This window comes from Mustela nivalis, assembly GCF_964662115.1.
Source record: "Mustela nivalis genome assembly, chromosome: 5".
Lineage (NCBI taxonomy): Eukaryota > Metazoa > Chordata > Mammalia > Carnivora > Mustelidae > Mustela > Mustela nivalis.
Window position 1 is genome coordinate 101,227,926 of NC_139024.1, and position 16,223 is coordinate 101,244,148.

A 16,223-nucleotide genomic window follows, 5' to 3' on the forward strand; every position below is an offset into this window, starting at 1 on the left:
AAGCAAAAGATCAACAAGAAAATATTTGCTTTAAATGACACACTGGACTAGAGGGACATCACAGATATATTCAGAACATTCCATCCCAAAGCAACAGAATACACATTCTTTCTGGTGCACATGGAACATTCTCCAGAAGAAATCACATCCTGGGTCACAAATCAGGTCTCAACCAGTACCAAAAGATTGGTATCATTCCCTGCATATTTTCAGACCACAATGCTCTGAAGCTAGAACTCAATCACAAGAGGAAAGTTGGAAAGAACTCACATACATGGAAGCTAAAGAGCATCCTACTAAAGAATGAATAGGTCAACCAGGAAATCAAAGAAAAATTGAAAAAATTTATGGAAACAAATGCAAATGAAAACACAACGGATCAAAATCTTTGGGACACAGCAAAGGCGGTCCCGATAGAAAACTACATAGCAATACAAGACTTTCTCAAGAAACAAGAAAGTTATCAAATATACAATGTAACCCTACACTTAAAGGAGCTGGAGAAAGAACAACAAGGAAAGCCTAAACCCAGCAGAAGAAGAGAAATAATAAAGATCAGAGCAGAAATCAATGAAATAGAAACCAAAAAAGCTATAGAACAAATCAATGAAACTAACAGCTGGTTTTTTGAAAGAATTAATAATATTGATAAACCCTTGGACAGACTTACCAAAAAGAAAAGAGAAAGGACCCAAATTAATAAAATCAGGAATGAAAGAGAGAGATCATGACCAACAACAAAGAAATACAAACAATTATAAGAACATATTATGAGCAACTATATGGCAGCAAATTTGGCAATCTGGAAGAAATGAATGTATTTCTAGAGATATATAAACTACCAAAACTGAACCAAAACCTGAACAGACCCATAACCAGTAAAGAGATTGAAGCAGTCATCAAAAATCTCCCAACAAACGGGACGCCTGGGTGGCTCAGTTGGTTGGGCAGCTGCCTTCGGCTCAGGTCATGATCCCAGCATCCTGGGATCGAGTCTCACATCGGGCTCCTTGCTCAGCAGGGAACCTGCTTCTCCCTCTGCTTCTGCCTGCCTCTCTGTCTGCCTGTGCTCACTCTCTCTGACAAATAAATAAATAAAATCTTAAAAAAAAAAAAATCTCCCAACAAACAAGAGCCCAGGTCCAGAGGGCTTCACAGGGGATTTCTACCAAACATTTAAAGAATTAATACCTGTTCTCTTGAAACTACTTCAAAAAATAGAAATGGAAGGAGAATTTCCAAACTCATTTTATGAGGCCAGCATTACCTTAATCCCAAAACCAGGCAAAGACCCCATCAAAAAGGAGAATTATAGACCAATATCCTTGATGAACACAGATGCAAAAATTCTCACCAAAATACTAGCCAATAGGATCCAACAGTACATTAAATGGATTATTCACCATGACCAAGTGGGATTTATTCCTGAGCTGCAAGGTTGGTTCAACATCCACAGATCAATCAATATGATACAATACATTAATAAAAAAAAGAACAAGAACCCTATGATATTCTCAATAGATTCTGAAAAAGTATTTGACAAAGTACAGCATCCTTTCTTGATCAAAACTCTTCAAAGTGTAGGGATAGAGGGCACATACCTCAATATCATCAAAGCCATCTATGAAAAACCCACAATGAATATCATTCTCAATGGGGAAAAACTGACAGATTTTCCCCCTAAGGTCAGGAACACAGCAGGGATGTCCACTATCTCCACTGTTATTCAACATAGTACCAGAAGCCCTAGCATCGGCAATCAAACGACAAAAAGAAATGAAAGGCATCAAAATCGGCAAAGAAGAAGTCAAGCTCTCACTCTTTGCAGATGATATGATACTTTACTTGGAAAACCCAAAAGACTCCACTTCAAAACTGCCAGAACTCATACAGGAATTCAATTAAATGTCAGGATATAAAATCAATGCACAGAAATCAGTTGCATTTCTATACACCAACAGTAAGACAGAAGAAAGAGAAATTAAGGAGTTGCTCCTATTTACAATTGCACCCAAAACTATAAGATACCTAGGAATAAACCTAACCAAAGAAGCAAAGAATCCATACTCAGAAAACTATAAAGTACTCATGAAAGAAATTGAAGAAGACACAAAGAAATGCAGAAATATTCCATGTTCATAGATTGGAAGAATATTGTGAAAATGTCTATGCTACCTAAAGCAATCTATACATTTAATGAAATCTCTCTCAAAATACCAACAATTTTTTTCAAGGAAATGGAACAAATAATCCTAAAATTTATACGAAACCAGAAAAGACCCCAAATAGCCAAAGAAACATTGAAACATTGAAAATGAAAACCAAAGTTGGTGGCATCACAATTCCAGACTTCAAGCTTTATTACAAAGATGTAATCATCAAGACAGTATGGTACTGGCACAAAAACAGACATAAAGATCAATGGAACAGAATAGAGAGCCCAGAAATGGACCCTCAACTCTATGGTCAACTAATCTTTGACAAAGCAGGAAAGAATGTCCAATGGAAGAAAAGACAGTCTCTTCAACAAATGGTGTTGGGAAAATTGGACAGCCACATGCAGAAAAATGAAACTGGAACATTTCCTTATACCACACACAAAAATAGACTCAAAATGGGTCAGCACAGCAAAGGAAACAGTCAACAAAACCAAAAGACAACTGACAGAATGGGAGAAGATATTCACAAATGATGGATCAGATAAAGGGCTAGTATCCAAAACCTATAAAGAACTTACCAAACTCAACACCCAAATAAATAATCCAATGAAGAAATGAGCAGAAGACAGACAATTTCAACAGATATTTCTGCAGAGAAGACATGAACATGGCCAACAGACACATGAAAAAGTGCTCAACATCACTCAGCATCAGGGAAAAATACAAATCAAAATCACAATGAGCTACCACTTCACACCAGTCAGAATGGTTAAAATTAACAAATGAGGAAACAGCAGATGTTGGCAAGGATGCACAGAAAAGGGAATCCTCCTACACTGTTGGTGGGAATGGAAGCTGGTGCAGCCAGTCTGGAAAATAGTATGGAGGTTCCTCAAAAAACTGAAAATAGAGCAACCCTATAACCTAGCAATTGCACTACTGGGTATTTACCCTAAAGATACAAATGTAGTGATCTGAACGGGCATGTGCACCCAAATGTTTACAGCAACAATGTCCACAATAGCCAAACTAAGGAAAGAACCTAGATGTCTGTCAACAGATGAATGGCTAAAGAAGAGATTTTATACACACACACACACACACACACACACACACACACACACACAGGAATACTATGCAGCCATCAAAAGAAATGAAATCTTGCCATTTGTACTGATGTGGATGGAACTAGAGGGTATTGTGCTGAGCAAAATAAGTCAATCAGGGAAAGACAATTATCATATGATCTCTCTGATATGAGGATTTTGAGAGGCAGGTCAGGGGATTTGGGGGATAGGGATGGAAAAAATGAAACTGGACTGGATCGGGAGGGAGAAAAACCATAAGAGACTCTTAATCTCACAAACAAACAGAGGGTTGCTGGGGGTTTGGGGGGGTTGGAGAGAGGGTGGTTGGGTTATGGGCATTGGGGAGGGTATGTACTCTGATGAATGCTGTGAAACGTGAAAGCCTGATGATTCACAGACCTGTACCCCTGGGGTAAATAATACATTATATGTTAATAAAAATAATTTTTAAAAAGAGATTTCATTTCATATCAAAATTAGAGGTTCCTGGATGTTATTGTAAGTAGGTTAGCACATATTATGTTCCTCTGAGCTTTTCAGTAGTCAATCACTGAACAAATAATTGCTGAGTGTCTACCATTTCCAGAATAGTAGATACCTAGGTTTTGTCTGCTCAGGAGTCCTCTTTTTCTAGAAACTGCCCCTGCTCTTGACTTGATCCTCAACTGAATAGTTCAGGGTGGACAGCTGACCCAAGGTACCCAATGAAGGAAACCTAGAAATAAGGAAAACCCCAGACATTTTTGACTAGAGACACAAAAAATAGCCCCCCCTTTTTTTGTGCCTCCTCTTTAAGGAAGGCAGCCATAAGACTAAACTCTCAGTAACTATCCATGGCCTCATTGCCCCATGTGAGGGATTAAAGGTCGCATAGGAAGCAAAGCATAGACAAGAAACAGGGAAAGAGCCTTGCCAATGTTTATTGTTCCAGATCTCCAGCTATATCCCTGTCCTTGCGTAAGTTGGCTTTTTCAGCTTTTCCGGGATTCTGTATTTTGTGTAAACCAAGTCTGATTGAGAGTTACTCACTTGGAAAAATTTCATATACTTGGGCACAAGGCCATGGTCTAAGGACATTATATAACCACACCGTAGTCCCCACACTCAAGGAGCTTAAAGTACAATGTGAAGACAGGTACGAAAATGTGGTTGATTTCAGAACAGAGTGATAAGCTTTGTGAAAGGAGTGACACAAAACACTCTACAGCTTATAGAAGATGTACCCAGAAAAGCTTCCCAGAAGACATGCTACTTGTGGGAACTGAAGAACCATGGGGGCTAGACCAGGGCATCTCAACCTCACCACTATTGACATTTGTGGGCTGATAATTCTCTGTGGGGGAGGGGACCTGTCCTGTGACATGTAGGTTATTTAACAACATCCCTGGCTTCTAGATGCCAGTTGTACAACCAGCCATGCAAGTCAAAAATGTCTGCAGAAACTGCCAAATGTCCCCCAGGGGGCACAAAATGATCCTGTCTACCCAATGTCTTCATAATAACAATAGAGGGGTGTGCTGCCTGAAATGCAGCCAAAATAGAATAATGACTGCCTTATGGAATAACAATGTGATTTCCTCATAAAAGGTACCCTTGGTGGCCACATGTTGACAGCTCACTAGCAACTTAAATTCCTCAAGCAGTGCCTTGGAGCACGCCTTGGGAAATATGTTGACACATTCTTGTTTCAGGAGGATGAATCCCTTGGCCACCAAGTCCCGCTGGGGGCCACTTCCTTCTGAAGAAGCTTTTGTGTCTTTGCTGTAGATGATTAAAATTTCTCCACAGAGGAGTCTTCGCCGCCCATTTACAAAACTAACATCAAGAGCCCAATTTTCATTATCCCAAAACAATCATGGCGGCATCCATGATTTGGGTTTGGGATACAAAAAATGGGTGCAAAAAATGTTATGGAAAGCCTCTTTATTTGTTTCTCAGAAATCACAAGCAAAGGCCACTTACCATAAACCCTGCAGGTTGCTGGGAAGTCTTTCCTGGGTTTTCTGAACATGCCAGACATAATAAACCTGTTTCTTTACAAATAGGGTACCTGAAGCCAAGTAACGTGAATCCATACAATCATTTTTCATTCCTTTCAGTTACTGATGAAAGGAGTAACCTTACTTCTTATGATGTCTGTTTTCTGTATTCTTGAATTTTCTTTCAAGGCTGTAGTATCACTGATTGATCTGTAAATCAGAGAAAAACAACAACTTCCTTCATAGGGTAATAACAAAGATTAAAGGGTAATGCACCATACCTCACTGATTTGAAAAAGCATGCAGTTCCCCCACCTTTGAGCATCTGCAGAATGAGAATGTATCTGACAATCTACAGCCTCTCAACTCTCCACTAGTCAGGGAGCAGTCACAATCCCGCTGTCCTCACCTACCCACATGCTAACTTTTTGGCCTCGTGGCATGAAGGGCGACTCCCCAACTGTCAGTGAACAGACCACTTCAGAACTTGAGGAAGGAGCATGGGTTTGGGTGGTTGTCTGAAAACCTTCTGCTGAGACTTCAACAAAGCACCACACCAAACCTTGCAGATCAGGGGTCAGCACTGTGGAGGGAAACCCCAGAGGTACATGGGAGCCCCTCTGAAGAAATGCTGTGTCCCCTCCATTCTCATAGGTAAAGAGGAAGGTGTTGCGTAGAGAAACAACAACCTCAACAATCCTGAGTCAAAAAGTGATTCAAAAGAGTCTGAATGCAAAATGAACCAACAAAAAAATCTAAAAAACAAACACTAATAGCAACAAAAATCCTTCAGGAATTCCTTAACCAATTGAATTTGCTCAGATTTTCCTTCTATATGCACAAGATGATATATGATGAAAAAAAAAATTTAGCTAAGCCCAAACAGCCCTTTCAACAGGTATACAACAAAAATTCTACAATTAATTGCACACTTTTTTCCTTAGTGATACATAAAATTATGGCATACATCATAGTTGTTTTAGATTTGAGGAAACACAGTAACAGAGAAGGCTGATGGCATGGTTCACATCTAGTTGGTTATCAACAAACAGTAGATGTTGTTGTTTCTAGGACTTTATAGTTGTCAAATCTGGCCCGATCGAGAGACAATATTTGAGAATAAACAAATTTATTTTATGAAAAAAATCCCCCACATCAAGTGCATAGAGATGATTCTATAAAATAGCTTAAACATCAAAGTCCCTTCTAAGTTATGATTTCATTGGTGAATTTACATCCTCAAATAACAACTGCAGAGTATAATTTCAATTCTCTCCTCCTTTACACTCTTTTTCTAGTTATCTTGTCCATGTGGCAGAGAGCCCAACACATCAGGAGGCAGGCAGAGCGACAGAACTCGAAATCAAGCCACACTTACCCACTGGCTTGCACACCCATAACAATCCTGCACATTGTTAAGCTTCTCGTACTTTTGATTAAATTTCATGGGAATTTAAAGGAATTAAAGAAAGGAATGGTTTCTGAGTGTGGAATTTCCCCAAACGTGGCCCTAAGTCAGGAAAGATATTGAAAGAATATAAATGAAAGAAGAAAAGATCTAAAAATCTCCAAATATTCTAGGAAAAGAAGTCACATTTGTTAATATTTTCGTTGTATATAAATACCTGTTATGGGCCAATGGATAAACAGTTGTAGGGGTATGTATAATGGAAACTTTGTTTCATACAAACAGTAAAATGTGAAATAGTCTTTCATATAAATGACAAGACTTCCATTCAATAGATGTTCGCCTGAAGCAAATTATCAGTGTTAAGGTTTCTACCTATAACACACTAAATAATTTTTCTCAAAACTTCCATAATATTTAATAATATTTTGATTATTAATTCAAATACAAAATGTAACTTTCTGCCAACGGTTATCTTAGAATATGTCAGCTCATTCTGCATCAAAATTATTCTGTGGAAGAACTTTTCTGGTAATGGGTGTTTTCCAAAAGCTAGTTCAAAGATATGAATATATAATATCATATCATAATGTATACTACAATATATGTATTAAAATATCCAGTAACCTTATCACAAATAGCTCCGATTACACCCTTGTGGGATTTTGTTCCATGTAGTCTGGACCAGTCACAACCCACGTGCTGGTTTCACATCAAAGCTTGCAAAATGAACCAGAGCCAGGTCTGTGTTGTTGAGATGATCAACCACCAGAGAGCAGCAAAGCACCTCATAATACCTTACCTTGGGTTTTCGTTTGTTTTGTTTTATTTTTTTAGTTCACGAAGTCGGACCGTGGAATTAGGGTGTTGATTTTTCTGTTTATATCTTGTAAGTCTTTTATCATATTAATTACTGAAGTTACTTTTTTTAAACCCGAAAATAAGAGCTATTAGGACATTTGTCATTGATTTTCCTTAAAGATCTATCCAGGCACACCCCCAAATTTCTCCTTATAAGTAATACTCCCATTTTTTAGTAGTGCTTAGGATTGACATATTAATGCAGAATGAAAGATAAAGACTTCCAGTTTTAACCAAGTAGCATATTAAATTAAACTGGGTGATTTGGGCAGAAGGATTCTTTGCAAGATTGATGTTCTATTATGTGAGTCTGAAAAGCAAGACAAAGGAGAATTGCTGGCGCCTCTCAAGTCTCATCCGAGTCTTACATCAAAGGAAATGAAATGTATTCCTTAATCTAATTTGTGGCTCTCTTTAAGTATAAAGTCAGAGCAAACGGAGGAACAATAAACTAGTGAGATATGATGTGTCTGGAACACCGCTGAATAATAATTTTATTTGCACTGCAAATAAATAACCACAAAAGAAAGAAAGCCTATTGATTATCCTAAAGAGAATGACAGACAGTGGGATTGTAGCACTGATTCTTTTTCATAGGATTTTAAATCATGCTCCTGGAATTAGAAGTCCCTCTAAATACAATGGTGATGTGAAAGCAGACAGCAGAGACTAATAAAAGCGACCGGGGAGGGCTGGGAGGGTGTGTGTTACATGCACGAAAAGGGAATAAAGCCGGTTGCATAGTGCGACAGCATCTGTTTCAGCTTCACACTGCTGTGCTGATGTGGACCACTTTGAAGGTGACAATAGCAGAATTCAAAATTGCAACGTCAGGGGGAACAGATGCCACAGACTAGAGACGTGCATGGTATTATTGCAAAACTGATGAAAGACAGGACAAGGGCCTTTTATTAAAAAAAAGAAAGAAAGAAATCCCTGTCACAATAAGGGTTGTGAACCTGAGAGCTAACGGAGGTAATGTGGCGGCAAGAGTTCACAGAGATTGAAACTAAAATAGCAGGGAATGAAACCACACAATAGCAACAGGTAAAAATGTCTTGGCAAAAAGCTTGGCAGGGTGAACCCAAAGGCATTGAAAGGGTTTAAAATAAAAATGGAGAGCAAAAAGCCACAGTACCTTATCAGGGCACCATTCCTGGGAAACAAATAGAAATACACTGGGATAACAAATACATACTTCTAGAAGCTTTAGGTGGAGAGAATGCTGAAATTACTAGCAGCAACCCCTACCTCTTCTTTTCTTATTTAATTTTTAATTCTAAGAATATGAACTTAGGGTTTCCCTGGGTGGCTCAGTCAGTTAAGCACCTGCCTTTGGCTCAGGACAAGACCCCAGAGTTCTGGAATGAAGTCTGCTCTGTGAGGAGTCTGTGTCTCCCTCTGCTACCCCCACCTTGTGCTCTCTCTCACTCTCTCTCAGGTAAATAAATAAAATCCTTTTAAAAAGAAGAAAGGAAAAGAGAGAGAGAGAGAGAGAGAGAAGGAAGGAGAGGAAAGAAGAGAAGAGGAAAAAAAAAAGAAGAGAAAAGAAAAGAAAAGAAAAAAGGGAAGTAAGGAAGGCAGGGAGGGAGGGAGGAAATGAACTTAAATCTTAGCGAGACAAAGGACACAAGACAGGAAGTTAGAAACCTGTCGTTTCTATTATTTGCCTGTTCTGTGATTCAGACAGGTAGTTTGGTTTTGCTGACTCACGGTTCCCACAGGGTAAAAACAACAGGTCAGACTATACTACATCCCTCAAAAACAGAGCCAGGCAAATGTCTGTCTATCTCCCGAGTTTCTTCCAGTTCCTGCTCTTATACATGAATTGATTAGTCATGATTTTGACTGCATGTTGCACAATTATTTGCCTAACTTTATTTTTAATATGATAAACATTATGTGAAAACAAGTCTAAAGTTGGAAATAAGCTAAATGATCCTTGGAAGGATATTTTCATTATTTATGATACATCAACAGCCTCTGAGGTAACTGTTTGGAATGCTGTAGCTCATCCATCCAGCGATTTGCCGGAAATGCTCACACTAGCTTATCACAGGGAGAAAAGGACGCTGTGAAACAAGCTGATCACACTTTTTAAAAAAACAACACCAAAGTGTTAACAATGTACATCTCTGGCTGGCAGGATTCATCTACATTAAGAACAACAGACTAAAGCACAAAAAATAAAAAATTTGACAGCAGTTGCAGATCTGTAGGACTGTGATTTTTGTGTCGTGTCTGTGTGTCTGTGTGTGCTTTCCTACAACATAAACAACGCAAAGACAACTGATATCTTTTTGGAGATTCCACAAGTCTTAGTTCTACTGAAGCCATGCAAAGAACCTAAACTCAGAGTGCTCCCGGGTCATTTGCAAGGATACTGGGTATTGTTTTCAAGCAGACATCATCTTTTCCTTTGGCTCACTGGCCATTTGGCCTCCCAGCAAGAAAAACCACCTTCCTGATCGCTGAGAGGATATGAATCAGGTCTCCAGGTTAATGGAACACAATGACTGCTTGCCCCTGGAAACCCTGGCCAGCCTGTCCCCTTGACCTGTTCCCCACCTCACACACCAGCAGAGGCCCCATCTGATATTACCAGACGAGGAACCACTGCCAAGTAGCAAAGTCAGCCAAACTAGAAAACTAGTCTTGCAAGTGAAAAAAGAAAAAAATGTTTGTAAAGTGTGATCCCAGTTTTTTAGTTTAAAAATTATAACAGCAATAACACAACAAGGAAATTCACCAAAATGTCAGTTGTGATGATCTCCATATGGTGGGACTACAAGTGCCTTCAATTTTCTTATTTTGCTGATCTCTGTTTTCTAAATATTTTGTAATAAATATGTATTATTTTGTAATTTTAAACAAAATGATTAAGAGTGATTTTGTCAATTTCATCAAGCCAACAATTTAGGATCCCATAGCTATAAATACACCAATTATTAGAACCCATATTCATAAGTTTTTATAAATAAGTATAAATTTATAAATAATAGCTTTCTAAAGGATTAAATGGTTAAAATATTGGGTGCCCCTGTGATTTTTCTTAAAATACTGAGGTGCCCCTGTGTATTTTTCTTCTCCTTTTCTTTTCTTTCTTTCTTTCTTTTTTTTTTTTTTTTTTTAGAGAAAGAAAGAGACCACATTTGCTAGCCAGAGTGTGAGGACAGAGAGGGAGAGAGCATTTTAAGCAGGCTCCACAGCAACACAGGGCTTGATCCCACGACGCTGACATCATGACCTGAGCCCAAACCAAGAGTTAGACGCTCACTGACTGAGCCACCAAGGTGCCCCCACGTGGCCCTGTGTTTGACGACGGCCAGCTTTGGCATTCACTCCACTGGCGTCGCATCTAGGGTCTTTCCTTGAAGGAACGCTCTTCTTCCCATCATCTACTATCAAGACACTTTTCTCTACTTTCCATGTGGGGCCTGCCTCTCCCATTCCTGCTGACTTTTATAAGCAAGGATCCACCTTCACCATATCCTACCTCTCAGTCCCCCAGCTTCCTAGCCCCTTCACAAACGACCCAGCAGCCTCCCCTGGTTTCTGTGCAAGTGTCCAGGGGTTTGTATGTTGCATAAAGCTCCCAGATCAATGCTTCTGGGGAAGCTTTTTGATTCTTCCTCAAGACAGAATAGGCTTGACCCTCACCCTGCCCTACATTGCCCCTTGAGTCCCAGGGGCCCATTACAGCTCATTTCAACTTCTTTTGACATGTTTCTACTCTGAATCTCTATCAGGGCCAGGCCTGACCAAAGGCCAAAGGAGACCAGCGGCTGCTCAGTAACTTCTCTGGGACATTTGTTCATGAAATATGAATGGCTGGACCCTGTTATGTGTTACCCTAAAAGGAGAGATAAATTGTCATCCCTAAACGAATAAATGAATGCGTGCTTTGGGAGACCAAGGACTCACTTCCTTGACCTTCTGGGAACAAGGCTTCAGTCTCTTTTTCCTAAGTCCGTGTCCCAGACAGCAGAAGCACCAGGTGGTAGAGACACAACAGGTATCTTGTGATCACATGGTCACCAAGTATTTTAATGCTGACAACTGTGTGAGGTAGGTTTTTATAACCCTCATTTTACTGATCCAGAAACTGAGGCTTGTGCAGGTTAAGACATTCTGCACCAGTAACATCGCTGGCAAGTGTTAGAGACAGACTGAAATACAAGTCATTTGACTCCATTCCACAGAGTCTCTGCTGTATCACAGTTCACCAAGGGACTCGTCTTGAGTTTGGTCACCTGTTTCAGGAGATTTGCTTCAGATGGAAAAAAGGAATCCTAGGAGAATCCAACCTGGGTCTGAGAGGTAGAGATCAAGCAGTATTTCTCAGTTTGTACTTACCTTGCGCATTTTGCATGAGGTAGTCCTGTACGCTTTAGGGTGTTTTGCCTTCTTGAACCCTGCCCACTAAAATCTGATTGAGACCATCCAAAATGCCTGCACCCATTTTCAAACACTCCTGGAGGAACACTCTGCCTTCCCAGGATGAGAACGCAGGAGTCTGAGAACGTCTGATTTAAAAGCAGGGCCCATCTCGCTAATAGGTGACAACTGGAAACAATATTTATATCGGTAGGAAAATAATTACTAGACAGGCCAGATAATTTGAACTGTGCTGACCTAGACTAAGTCGGAATTTGTACTGAACATCAGATTTGATGGCTGATGTCATCAACCAGCACTCGATGGGCTGGCTGCCGAGATAAATGCATTATGAGTATAGTGAGTGTGGTGTGGCTTCATTAGAATGGAAAAAAAACAATATCTACATCTTTACCAGAGTTTGCATCTCTCTCAGCTGTCCCTTGAGTTGGTGATGATAAGTCCCTTGGTGTCCCAGACCCTCATTAATGTTACATTCTTTCTCATTGGCGGAGGGAGCCATTGGGAGAGTACTAATGGACCCTGGCAGAAGTAGCAGCGTCAGGGGCTGTAAATGAGAAAAGCTAAGCAGCGACCTTACAGAAAAGAGAGAAGAATTAGAAGCCTCCATGATTCCCCCACCACCATGGAAACAAGTCCTTTCTTTAACGAGCACACAATGCTTTTACAGAGATACCATCTTCAAGGGTCATTTTCTCCTGGATGTTGTTAAAAGATGAATGAGTTTTCCCGTATGACTAGGAGAGGGGATTGTGTGCTAGAGCCTGTGGGAGACCCCTCCCACAAATCCAGCTTATCTCTATCCATAGCGAACCATCAGAATCGTGCAAGCAGCTGGTGAAAAGGGCTTTGTGCTGGCGCTGTTTTTCCCATCAGGAGCCCTGCCTGGTTCTCAGGCGGCTGAAGTAGGTGCCTTTCATTTTCCCTTGGATGGCTTCAGGGCTACAATTTGCTTGGCCTAGAGTAACGATTACATGGCAAGAGCAACTCTGATCTTACTCTACCCAATTTGCTAGATGTTATCTCACTCTTTAAAGAGCCCAGAAAGAAAGATTCAGAAATTCAAGCGTTCTGCTCTCTCTCACAGACTGTACAATCATTTACCACAGCTGTGACTGGGCACTTTTCAGGCTTACACAAGGGGGACTATACAGGTTTCAGGAAAGTATTTTTGGTTCCATTTTTGTTTCTGAGTCACTGGAGAATTGAATTATCTAAAAGTGCCATGGTGTTGTGTAAAAGTCTTTGCCCAAGAGAGGATGCCGGGATGCTTATATTCTCTCTCTAGAGCTGTGTTTCAGAGGTAATGATTCCAGAAAACATATTTATTGAGATAACTAAAATAGATTCAGGTAGCTCCTTTAATCTCGGGAGTCTTAAACAGTCAAGTGTCAAATTTATTAGGAAAAAAACAATTACAGCTCATCAAAACCTTTCCCCAACCTTCTCAAATCTCCAATAATTGTAAGTAGCTATCTACACCTGACCAAAATGACTCACCAGTAATAAATCAATAGTCCAATGTTCCCCATATAAAAGTCCACATGATAGTTGAGAGGTAGGATTTTTTTTTCTGTTTCCTACTGGTTGGACAAGGGAGATAATGAGACTGGTACCCCTCAGCTGCCTCTTGAGTCTAAGGTCAATGCTAACTTCTTTATGCTCCTAAGAATAATTTAACATAAAAATCAAATCGTTTAATATTAAAACCACTCTTACCCTTTAACTTCTTGGTTCTTGGATCTTCTTTTCTCCCCCTTGTTTTAATGGTTTTGCTAGCTCATTGCTTGAGATGTGTTAAAGCAAGCCGCCTCCCTTATGCTTTGGCTATTGGTACAATATAATGTTTAGGATCTTCTAAAATATTCCTAATCTCATATTTATTCCCAGTAGTCTATCCAGTTCACTAAAGCTAGACCACCACCCAAGGTCATCAAACCATGAGTTACAACGTGGTGGTAAAATGTTCTCACAATCCTTGTATGCCAAAGCCTCACAGATGGAGAGGGCGGTGAGCTGCTTAGCAAATTGAATCGTTCATTCATCTGATGGATTTGACTCTGAACTTTTACATCCTCTGTAACAAATATTTCTTTCGAGGCCTGTTTTCATGTCACTACATCCCTCTCTTAATATAGGAAGCTGCCTCAGCACATGGGGGGGATTTTAAAGTCCCCAGGAAGAATTCCAACAGCCCCTCTAAAAAAAGAAAAGAAAAATAGAAGAGAACCTTTCTTACTGGCTTTTGCTAAAGACTGAAATGTCCCAATTAGAGATGCATCCTTTGATTTAGAGATTTGTCTCACTTGAAAATTTAAGGAAAGGATGAATACAAATGTGTCTCTATCCTTATAGCATTTACTCTGTATACTATTGAGCTTATTGGGTTCCTTTTCTGAGATCACATTTTGATAGAAGAAAAGGGATTAAAAAAAAAAAAAAAAAAGGCTGAAGATACAAAAGCTGTGGCAGGAAGGATCATGGAAGTACAAACATAACCCGATTGTGAAACGGTGTGGCTCAACAGACAAAACCTTGGTGATGGCACAGCCTTGCCAAGGCTGAGCCTATGCGGTGCTCACATTTCTCCCATGACATGTCTCTCTACAAATCGGAGAGGCACCGGACCTGTGTGCGAGCGGGCTTTTAGCTTCGATGGCCAAGTCTTACAACAGGAAAATCTTACGAGTGTCTGGTTGAGATCATGTGTGTGTGTGTGTGTGTGTGTGTGTTTTAATGCAGCAACATCCAAATGTATAACCAAGGAGAGCCAAAAAAGCAACTAACTGGGAGGAGAATGTTCTGTGAAGTCATATTTCTCTCTCTTCTTGCAAGTTATATATTTTTGTGGAACTCTGCCCCTCTGTCAGGCTGTGAACAAAGGGAGAATTCTTCACTCCTGAGGCTGTGTGGCAGGAGCAATTAGGTTGATGGGATTTGGTTTGAACTCCAAGCCAACACCTCTCAACAGGACAAATGCAGGTTTCTTCCAGATGAGTGTTCCCACAGTACCATGAGTAGAAAATTGTTTTATGGCAGGAAAAAGCACAGTGATTTTAGGAACTGATGAAGCAACGGCTTATAAGAGATTTCATTCTCACTGGGCCAATCTGCGTTGAGACGGAGAACTGGTCAACCATGGAAGACTAACAGCACCTGTAAGATTTTGGGGTATTCTTTTTCTTATTTAGAACACATCTGTATACACTCTACTTTCTTCTACTCAACAAAAATATAATCTCCTCAAAGTTACATCGACATGAGAAGTTTAAAATTTCAAGATTATATGATGTCTCTGTGACCTTACAAATAAATAATACAGAGTTTAATGGCACATCAGGAATATGAAAATTTAGTAGCTTTTCCCTTTTAGTTGAATCAATATAGAAATATTTAGAACTGATTCAAAATGCCATTATTCACTGATTATATGTATGATAGATGGGGAAACCAATCTCTAATGCCTCCTTCTTCATTCTTGCTGGTAGAATCCTAATTTTGTTTGTTCATCCCTTCCCCATCTAATTCAGAGTATAAATATAATTAGCCTAAACTCACAATGGTTATTTTATTTCCATTGCCAGTGATTAGTTTAGGAGCGGGCATGTGGTCCACATCTGGCCAATCAAATGGGAAGGGAAGTCTTCTGGGGACTTCTGGAAAAAATGTCCTCCCTCTAAAAAAAACAATGACAAAAAAAAAAAAAAAGAGAGAGAGAGAAAGAAAGAAAGAAAAGAAATAAGAATAAGAATAAGAATAAGTTACATTTTTCTATAGGACAATGTTGTGTCTGGAAATGATGTTTTGAGATGAAGAGGGGAGGTAATCAGTCTCTTACAATACCCTGAGAATACCAGAGCCAAGAGAAAGAATCTAGATGATGGCACCAATAAATTGGCTGGCTTTAGAGTATCTACTTCTGCACTTCTTGTTACACGAAATAATAAATAAACTCATTGTTTAAGCCCATTTATCCAGTTTTCTATTACTTGGAAGTGAAATAATTTTTTAAAGTTCCTCGTAAATACTCATAAGCATTTGAGTATGATTGCTTTAGCTCAAAAAACTATGCTGCAAAATCAAGCATCTCAAATTTGTACTAATCTCAATGCTCTACTCAGGAATTATTCAACAATCTCTCTTTTGACTCAATAAGGCAGGAACCAGGAATGGTATTTGCAGCATATTTGCATGTCCATATTATATAAATGATTCTAAAAATTAGACAAATAAATCATTCTAGAAGAACCTCAGCCTTTTAAGTTATTCTTTCATTTGTTGATCTATGATCTTGATTCATGGACTAGACAAAATTTTAAAGCTTTACATC

At 39.4% G+C, this 16,223-nt stretch overlaps 1 long non-coding RNA gene across 1 annotated transcript in view; it reads right to left on the minus strand.

Annotated features, from left to right (window-relative positions):
* LOC309865091 overlaps positions 1–16,223 on the minus strand; it is a 44,087-nt gene that overhangs the window by 13,261 nt on the left and 14,603 nt on the right. The window contains exon 3 of the long non-coding RNA XR_014311946.1: positions 5,210–5,436. This is a non-coding gene — a long non-coding RNA (uncharacterized lncRNA). The remainder of the gene's footprint in view (positions 1–5,209; positions 5,437–16,223) is intronic.